The 10,782-nt window shown below is 31.9% G+C and overlaps 2 protein-coding genes across 2 annotated transcripts in view; both read right to left on the reverse strand.

Annotated features, from left to right (window-relative positions):
* The window catches only part of Dus1 (Dihydrouridine synthase 1), a 527,049-nt gene extending 518,428 nt beyond the window's left edge, over window positions 1-8,621 (reverse strand). Inside the window, exon 1 of the mRNA XM_068344858.1 lies at window positions 8,601-8,621. The gene's annotated coding sequence lies outside the window, so the exon portion shown is untranslated. The remainder of the gene's footprint in view (window positions 1-8,600) is intronic.
* Window positions 1-9,003, reverse strand: part of LOC137615200 (palmitoyltransferase ZDHHC14) — a 186,393-nt gene extending 177,390 nt beyond the window's left edge. Inside the window, exon 1 of the mRNA XM_068344854.1 lies at window positions 8,934-9,003. The gene's annotated coding sequence lies outside the window, so the exon portion shown is untranslated. The remainder of the gene's footprint in view (window positions 1-8,933) is intronic.
* Between the last annotated feature and the right edge of the window lie 1,779 nt (window positions 9,004-10,782).

A 10,782-nucleotide genomic window follows, 5' to 3' on the forward strand; every position in this document is an offset into this window, starting at 1 on the left:
ATTATCAGACTGCGAATACAATTTTGTGGTTTTTAATTCTTTCCTAGCGTTAAACCTTACACTGAATTACACACTAAAAGAACGCCTGAGTCAACAAATAAATAAATATATAAATAAATAAATAAAATAGTCAACCGCCATTTTCTCTCTTTTCGCTCATGAATGGCATAGCCATTCATAAGCGAAAGAAAGTAGACTGAGGTGGTATGGTCATGTCATGAGAAGAGATGAACAGTATATTGGGAGGAGAGTGATGGAAATGGAGGTACAGGGAAGGAGAAGGAGAGGGAGACCAAAGTGAAGGTGGGTGGACTGTATCAAGGATGACCTTCGATCAAAAGGATTAACCGGTGATGAGGTATGGGACAGAGGTAGATGGAGAAAGCTGACCAGAGACATCAACCCCACATAGAAGTGGGAAAAGATGTAGACAAAGAAGAAGAAGAATGGGATAGCCAAAGGACAGTGACAATGCCCTAGAGACTGCCCACATAGTATGATTAACAGCCAACAACCCCCAACTCCCCCCACCCCCAAGCCAAGACTAGGGAGTGCTAGGCAATGGCTGCTGATGATTCAGCAGCTAAACCTAGATGCTCCCCAAAACCCCTTATCCTAACTCACAAGGATGGTGAGTGTGCAGACACTACAAGAAACTATCGTGTGTTCGAACCCCAGTCTGGCAGATCATCAGGCAGGGACATTTCTAATAGTCTACCACACCTAGATGTTGTACATTTTCAGCCTTGAGATATAAGGTCACACTTCCCAAATAGAATCGGAGGAAGATGACATTTCGAATAGTCAATAACCGACGAGCCTTTTACGAAATGATAAGGTTGATCAGGCTCACTGTTCTATTTGTTTCCATGTTGGAGACTTTGGGCTTATAGCATCCTACTTCACCAACGAGGGTTGTAGCTTTGTTAATAACAACAACAACAACAACAACAACAACAACAACAAAAACAATAATAATAATAATAATAATAATAATAATAATGATTGAACAATAAGGTTAATCATGAATATCCCCTATCATATTTTTTTTTTTTTTTTGATGCAGAACTATGCTTTCTCTTCGGCAATCAATCGGGATAACATTCCTCAACAAGTGAACAATAATAATAATTGTGTTATTCCAAGATAAACGTACAATATATACTTTATACATTGTTAATATAACTTATTATTCTGAACCAGTTAGCGGTCAATAAATGTGAAATATAGTTAATATTTCTTAAGATATTATTTAAAATCATCATAAAAACTATTAAAACTGTCGAAATGTAACAAATCTAATCGTAAAGTCAAATGAATAATTCTTTTTTATATATGAAATTGGAATGGTTCCGCTATTCTGAAATAAATTAGACTATATTTCATTCCGTTGGTATAAAACCCAATTGAAATTCCTCTCTTTGTAAAAATATCGAAAATTTCTAATACGGTGAAACCAATGGATATTTTAAAAAGCCATAACGACTATACAAATAAAAGGCTTCCCTTACAATAAAATGAAAATTTACACTGGTTACTGAAATGACAATAACGTCATTTTGCATAACAGAAAATACTCTGCTAGTCAACAGTAACCGATAATGTATTGTAATATCCAGAATATAATGCAGATACTGAGAAATATATATATAATAAATTATTATGAGGCCATAAGGAACCACTCATATTTGGAAAATAAAGATTCCGGAAAATTATGTTAACATATTTACTATTCCACCACTACCCAACCAACCTCCTCCTACCACCCGACCGGACTTCGACAATTTCTCTGTTTTCAAGATTTTAACTTTTTTTTAAAAAAAACACAGGTTTTATAGATATGATTTAAATCTATATCTATCATATATCTTTACCTCATTATTTACTTATTTATTTTCATCCCTTACATTTACTATAATTTCATCTTAATTTTTTAGCATAAATAAAAATATTATATATTCACGAAATTAACCGGGCCACCTCTATAAGCGTCAAGCTTAACTCACTGGGATGGTAAATCTCCTCCTTTTAATAATAATAACTAAAAAAAGAAAGCAGAATTAAAGAGAGAATAAAAAATAGGGAACTAGTAGATAGAAAGTAACGTGGGGGAAATGGGGAAGTAAAAAACATATCGTGAGAGAAAGGAGGGGGGGGGGTTAAGTAAGATGGCGTGGAAGAGAGAAAGTAGGGGGTGGCTGAAGAAGTCGTAGGAGGAAGGGGGGAGCGGGTAAAGGGGAGGTGAATGCATGTCGTGATAAAAGATCCTAGAGCCGTCACGGAAGAGCCAACACGCTAGGATTGAGCAATACCTTCCATGCAAGTCCTGGAAGGGTCCGCCGTCCCAGGAGGGGGTGACGCACAAAGAGAACTGCGAGGCATTTCAGGCATCAATAACGCCCCCATAGTGCGTATTTCATAGTTTGCGTAAATATTAGTTGTATATCTTAGTTGCATAAATCATGGCTATAAATCTTAGTTGCGTGAATCACAGTTAGGTAAATCTTAGTTGGGTAAATCACAGTTGCATAAATCACAGTTGCGTAAATCTTAGTTGCGTAAAGCTTAGTTGCATAAATCACAGTTGCGTAAATCTTAGTTGTGTAAATCTTAGCTGCATAAATCTCAGTTGCATCAAATCTTAGTTGCGTAAATCTACTTTCATAAATCACATTGCGTATTTGAGTTGCGTAAATCTTAGATGTGTAAATCTTAGTTGCATAAAGCATGGTTGTAAATCTTAGTTGCGTGAAACACAGTTACGTAAATCTTAGTTGCATAAATCACAGTTGCGTAAATCTTAGTTGCATAAATCACAGTTGCGTAAATCTTAGATGTGTAAATCTTAGTTGCATAATCAACGGCTGTAAATCTTAGTTGCGTACATCATAGTTGCGTAAATCTTAGATGTGTAAATCTTAGTTTCGTAAATATTAGTTGCATAAATCATGGCTGTAAATCTTAGCTGTATATATTATAGTTATAAATCTTAGTTGTGTAAATCCCAGATGCGAAAATCTTACTTGCGTAAATCGTAGCTGCGAAAATCATAGTTCCGTAAATCACAGTTGCAAAAATCTTAGTTGCATATGTTCTGGCACTGCCCTGTTATTACGATTCAGGGGATGATGGCTTCTGGTTGTGCGGATATTGGGATATTTGTTCAACTGGCAAATTATGTCTTGTTGGTACCTTAGAACAAGTGGTTCTCTTGTTTGAGGGTACATTAAGGCACACTATTCTCTGCTTCCTTATTCACTTTCCTTTCAAGGCTATTTTCCTTTTTGGAACCCTTGGGGTTATACGATCCTGCTTTTCAAACTAGCTTAGCTAATAATAATAATAATAATAATAATAATAATAATAATAATAATAATAATAATAATAATAATAATAATAATAATAATAATACACTATTGTTCCCTGTCTTCATTATGTATTTGACATGTACCATATAAAAACAAACCAATGCTTATACGTTGCAAGAACGTGTTTTTACTGCTGATCTTTGTTAATTTCTTTCTATTAACTCTTTTTAACGATTCAAATCTCACTTGTATATTTTAAAACTTAACAGTAATATCATTCAACGCGTAAAAAGTAGAAGCATCCAATTACACCATGTGCCCATTTAGCACAATATCAAAACCTTAACATAAGTCTGCGCGTATATTTCTCCAGGTTTAACTAACTTGTAACATAATGAGACCTCTCTCTCTCTCTCTCTCTCTCTCTCTCTCTCTCTCTCTCTCTCTCTCTCTCTCTCTCTCTCTCTCTCTCTCTCTCTCTCAAATAGCTACTCATTTTAGACCCCCTTTAAAACGTTTTTAACTATATGAGAAGAATAATTTGGTATAACAAAGGTTCTCTACAAGAAATAATAAAATATTCAGTGTAACAAAATCTAGTTATATAAAACGTATTCTTTGAAATCATTAGTACCAGTTCCAACCAAAATTATTGAATAAATACAAAGTAAAGAATAATAAATTACACAAAAATCCAACGATAAAAAGACGAAAATTATAATAATAATAATTATAATAATAATAATAATAATAATAATAATAATAATAATAATAATAATAATAATTTTATTTCTAAAATAAAAGTGAAGAAAACACACATGAAAATAACATATAAACGTTCCAGCATACAGATAAAAAGTCTCCAATTGTGGCAAGACGCATTCCCTTCGATAAGATGGATTCGGAGAAAGGTGAAGGATTTCCCGGGTCAAAAGCACACTAAACGACTCGTGCGCCAGGCTCAGACGAAAAGTAAATATCTCCAGCCCGACCATCCTTTTAGGATACGTCAATCGGGCACCTCCTCCACGCAGATCCTTTAGAACGCTTGACACCTCTTTGACATGTTATGAGGAGTTATTTGGCCTTATAACTGTATGCAGGCAGATAGATAGATAGATAGATATAGGTGAAGAGAATTTGGGCCAATAAATACATGAGTCAATCTCAAAGACTTCAATGGCAGATTTCAATCTTAACATCCCAAGATCCAACTAAAGTATTTCCTACCATACGTAGAACAATAAACGTAATAAAATTACTCCAGAAATCAGGATTCACTTACGTTTAAATTATTAATTAGTAACAAAACCTTTCTTTTAACTAAACAATTTCCATTAATAATAAATAAATTTTATCCCAATTTAAGTCGAATCTCATCTATAACCTTATGTCTCGATAAAATATATTTTCTCTTTGAATTCATGATCAGAAATTGTATAACAACTTTGTAAGGTTAACCAAATATAAAAAGGAATTCGATATAAACTGAATATGATGTGATAATTCCAATTTTTTTTTTTGGGGGGGGCGGGGCATGAACGAAAAAGACGATTGTGTTATATATATATATATATATATATATATATATATATATATATATATATATATATATATATATATATATATATATATATAATTTTCTTGCAATGAAAAAACCGACTACCATACTATTAAAAAAAAATATTTCTTTCCCTTTCTTGCTATCGCAATACGAGAAAGGAAAGCAGAAAACAGTTTTTATTCAATAAGGAACATAAAAGTCACACCTAAAAAAATAAAAAAAGCTCCATCCTTGAACATTCACCTCTTCTTGAGGAAAGCCCTTTTCTTACCTCCCTACCAAAGACCAATTTGGGATTCATCCCAGGATGCTCATTTGTCCGAAAACTGAGATCCTTCCTATACAGTAGTTGATCCGCCTTACCTGAAGGGCCATTTATTACGCGAAGGGCAGAGAGAGAGAGAGAGAGAGAGAGAGAGAGAGAGAGAGAGAGAGAGAGAGAGAGAGAGAGAGAGAGAGAGAGAGAGAGAATGAATTCCAGGCAAGCTTGTTATGAAATTTTATACTTCAATCTCAAAGATGCTTCTTTAATATCTGCTAACAAAAAATGTGCAAATACAATAAGCTAAAAAGAAAAATGGAATAAAAAAAGCCAAAAAAAATGAAAGAAACAAAAACCAAAAAGAAAAACGAAAGAAACAAAAACCAAAAAGAAAAACGAAAGAAACAAAAACCAAAAAGAAAAACGAAAGAAGCAGAAGCCATAAAGAATAACGATTGAAACAAAAGCCAAAAACAAAATCAAGGGAACAAAAGCCAAAAAGAAAAACGAAAGAAACAAAAACCAAAAAGAAAAACGAAAGAAACAAAAACCAAAAAGAAAAACGAAAGAAGCAGGAGTCATAAAAAATAACGAAAGAAAAAAAAGCCAAAAAGAAAAACGAAAGAAGCAGAAGCCATAAAGAATAACGATTGAAACAAAAGCCAAAAACAAAATCAAGGAAACAAAAGCCAAAAAGAAAAACGAAAGAAACAAAAACCAAAAAGAAAAACGAAAGAAGCAGGAGTCATAAAAAATAACGAAAGAAAAAAAAAACCAAAAAGAAAAACGAAAGAAGCAGTAGCCATAAAGAATAACGATTGAAACAAAAGCCAAAAAGAAAATCAAGGAAACAAAAGCCAAAAAGAAAATCAAAGAAACAAAAGCCAAAAAGAAAAACGAAAGAAACAAAAGCCAAAAATAAAATCAACGAAACAAAAGCCAAAATGCAAAACAAAGAAACAAAAGCCACAGCGTTACTTGACTAAAAACAAAAATACTATGCAATCAGTAATGCTAAAACTCAATCTAGAACATTAAACATAATTATTGGAAGTGAAAAACAATACGGATAATTAGAAGAAAAAATCCCCAAAGTTATTCAAGATAAAAAGAAAATCAAACGTTAGGAATAGGATTTATAGAATTTATATTCGAAGGGATTACAAGGCGTAGTCAATGACCGGATTTCACACAGTCCGAAAGGTCATTAGGGTCATTCAAAGCTGATTCGCCGTAATGAACAATAACGACGAAATAAATAACCTTAATCCATATGATAATCAAAACTACAGTAATTTATTATATTTTTTCAATCACGATCAATACCATAGATTAGAGACTTGGGGTCATCTGGGACGGAGCCACACTTCAAATCACCTAAAAATAACAGGACTTTACATAAAAAAACACACAGACACTAAAGTAAATAACGATGTTTACAATCCAACACTATAATTTACTCTAATATATAAAACCACCCCAATCAATAACATGAAAAATTATAATCTTTTTTGGTGATGCCGTCAGTTATAATTGTATCATAAATCACTCCAGTAACATAAATACGTCTAAAATCACACATGCATACGCTAATCCAAACCACCAAATTGAAAATCATGATAAAAAAAAGTTTCTTAATTTACCATAAATACTAAAATGAATATAATTAATGGATGAGTTAGTTATTGTAAAATATGTAATTTCAAAAAATTCCATGGCGAGATTATAGAAGAATTAAGACAATGAAATAAAATAAAAAAATATGAAAATTTATATGATACAAATGTATGTCATATAACAATTGACTGGCTTTTTTCAATTAAGAGGAAAAAGTATGATTTATATAAACAAGATCCCAACGCCAGTAATGTTGTGTTGTTAACGGATACCAAAGTAGTAATCAACAAAATTGCTTATATTTACCTTTATATTAAGCTTCTATAATTTGTGAACAAAAAAAAGGAAGAAGTTTAGCATTATTCTTTTTTGCTTCTGTCTCTTCAATATAATAAAAAAAGGAAGACATACTATGCCAAGTGTAATTCCTAATCAACACAGGTATATAAGGTTTAAGATTTGAGGTTTAAAGGCTACTTATGAATGGCAGAGACAAGGGATAGTGACATTGCCTTATCGAGACCTAGAGATATGTGATCAGCGCCCAAGCCTCCCCTCCACCCAAGCTACGACCAAGGAGAGCAAGGCAATAGCTTCTGATGACTTACCAGATAGATCTATAGGCTCCCCCAAACCCTCAATCCTTAACTCATAAGGATGATGAGGTTGCAACGACTAAAGAAACTAACGAGTTTGAGTGGGATTCGAAACCCCCTCGGAATGTAAATGAAATAGCCGACAAGAGCTATACAATTTTCTTGCACGATATATTTCTGTAAATTTCTTTGGTAACTATAAAAATATAATTCCAAATACCCCGGAAAAAAATAAAGCTACGTTCTTTCCATGAAAGTGATAATAGGTAAAATTAAAATTAATGGGTGAATATAAACGTCAGAATGCCCGACTTTGAAATGAAGTTTCTGAAATAATGGTGTTCTCAAAGAGAAAGTTTTTGAGAAAAAAAAAAAGGGATTTGGGAAGTAATAAAGCCCTCGAAATAAAAGTGTTTTCCAAATGAAGTTGTTCGAAATCAAGTTTTTTAAAAACGTTACTTGACGACGACAGGGCTAATTAGTGTTTTTTCTCTCTCTGTCTCTCCTTCCTTTCAGGTCACCCTCGTTTGTAGGCTTTGACCTTATTTAAAAGACTTTGAAAACTGGAAGGGAACAAAAGCCGAAGTCATTAAAAAAAAAAATTGCTTAATTGTGCGGGTAAAACTACAGACATATTGGAACTTTCCATAAAATACAATTGGAGAGAATAAAAAAAAGTAATTAACTTTAAAAAAGCTTAATTACAGACTTATAGTTTGATGAGTATAATATAAGACGAGTTGGATACCTGGTGTTCTTGAAAGAACTTACATTATTTTTGTATTTTTGTCTATCCAAAGAATTATATGCATATGCAAATATTTTGTAGGGAAATATACCTATAACAGAAAAACAAAAATGGTAATCAAATATAAAGAAAACCATAAAGACACGTGCACGCACACACACACACAATATATGTGTGTACAATATATAAATAAACATATATAAATATATATGTCTCTGTGTGTGTATATATATATATATATATATATATATATATATATATATATACACACACACACATATATATATATATATATATATATATATATATATATATATATATATATATATATATATATATATATATATATATACACGCACATATTATAATAAATATAAGTACTTTGACCTAAGACTTCGTACTACAACTCTTATTTTCGTTACAGTATAACGCCCAGTTCAATCACCTAGTAATAATGATAAATTATTTGCCACTTCTTGATAAGACGAAAAAGGACAGAGCTCACCTGCGCGTAGCGAAGAATCAGCTGTTAATGTACACTGTTGTTGGCGTTGTTGTTGTTGTTGTTATTGTTGTTTTTACAAGTTCTATATCCTGTTTTTCTTTAGAGGATATTTTTTTTTCTTATCAGAGTAAATATATCTTTTCTTTTACAATAAGAAACAAATTAAGTCTTTCTTCATTCTTTACTAACTTGTTTATCTTTGGCTCTTTCCATGCTATGTCTTTCAAAATAAACAATAAAGTGGAGCCAAAACATTCAGTTTTCACATTCATCACATCATAAAAAATCCGTTTACATTGAGATTATAATATACAAGAATACACTAATGTTCACCTTTCTTGATTGTTTCTTAAAAGCACTGCACCGTCTCAAGTGCACACGTATGATCACCTGCAAAATTCGATGGGGGAAAACAAGATGTTACATGAACTGTATAATTACATTTGTTCTTTAATACTAGTAAAGGAAAAAAAGGATTCCCTGACAGAGGTCCTCCAGGGACATTTCATTAAATGAGCCTCTTCGTTTGAAGAAAAAGAAAAGGTATATAGGTTATATATATATATATATATATATATATATATATATATACATATATATATATATATATATTTAGATATATATATATATATATATATATATATATATACATACATATATATATATATATATATATATATATATATATATTATTATTATTAAGACAATTTCACAGTACACATAAAGATGTGTTTTAAGGACCTCAATTATTCGAACATGTTCATTTGTAAAAGAAGGGGCAAATAAACAGAATCTCTCATATGATCCTATGCAAATTAAGGTCATTATTATACATGTATATGTGTGTGTGTGTATATATATATATATATATATATATATATATATATATATATATATATATATATATATATATATATATATATATACTTACTAGTACTATAGTAATGCTGCTATCTGATAAAAGTACAATTTTCGGCATAACGTTAAAAATTATGAAAAATTGACAGACAGAACTACAACAGACTAACAATAAAACAAGCCGAAGAGAAAGAAAATGAAGGCAAAGAAAAAGAAGGATAATAATGTAGAAAACTGAGAAATGTAAGAAAGCGGCCATTCGCAAATTTGGTCCTCATGTCAACACTGCGAAGAAAACCAAACATAGAACAACTGAGTGACTCGCTCGAAAAAAGAAACAGAATAACAGAGGTAATGCAATGAAATGGGGCCTGCAAACAACGCAAGATTTGATTCTCGGAAATGATTTCGTCAGAGAGAGAGAGAGAGAGAGAGAGAGAGAGAGAATATTTCTAAACCCTATGCACAGCAAACATTGCCCTAACATTATTATTATTATTATTATTATTATTATTATTATTAGTGGTAGTAGTAGTAGTAGTAGTAGTAGTAGTAGTAGTAGTAGTAGTATGATAAAAGCCCGAAGGCTACAACAGTGAAAAATAGCCCATTGAGAAAGAAAATACGGAAACAAATAGAATAGTGTGTCTGAGTGTACCTTAAGCAAGAGAATTCTGACCTCAGACAGTGCAAACAAGAGTACAGAGGGTATGGCACTACCCAAGACTAGAGAACAATGGTTTGACTTTGGAGCGTATGAATCCTTTTTCGAAATAAACATCAATTCTTAGTTTCATCATTATTATAGTCATTACTATAAACCAGAAATATAATAATAATAATAAGAAGAAGAAGAAGAAGAAGAAGAAGAAGAAGAAGAAGAAGAAGAAGAAGAAGAAGAAGAAAAGAATCTAAAAAAAAATAATTTAATGACAAAGAAAACGCAACTGACAAAGATGACGAGTCTCTTCTAAGGTATCGTATAAGTGCAACGATGACGTCATTCAAACACGACAGGCAATGTAAATATAGTTCGCACGTTGTGGAACTAAGTTTGAAAAAGGTGATACTGGGAACATAAATATAGGAAGACCATGAAAAAGATGATATATACTGTATATATAATAAAAAAAAAAAAGAAATAAGTCAAAGCAAAAAAAGACCTATGGTGGTTATGTATAACAAGTGTACGTGACCTGTCAAAAATGAAGGCTAAATATTTTGATCAATATGCACACACACAGATTAAACCCTTCCCAACACTCTCACCCCTATTTCCTAACTACAAAAAGTTGGTTTGGGCAATTGGTGGGAGGGTGTTGTT

Source organism: Palaemon carinicauda, chromosome 21, assembly GCF_036898095.1.
Source record: "Palaemon carinicauda isolate YSFRI2023 chromosome 21, ASM3689809v2, whole genome shotgun sequence".
In the NCBI taxonomy this organism is placed as follows: Eukaryota; Metazoa; Arthropoda; class Malacostraca; order Decapoda; family Palaemonidae; genus Palaemon; species Palaemon carinicauda.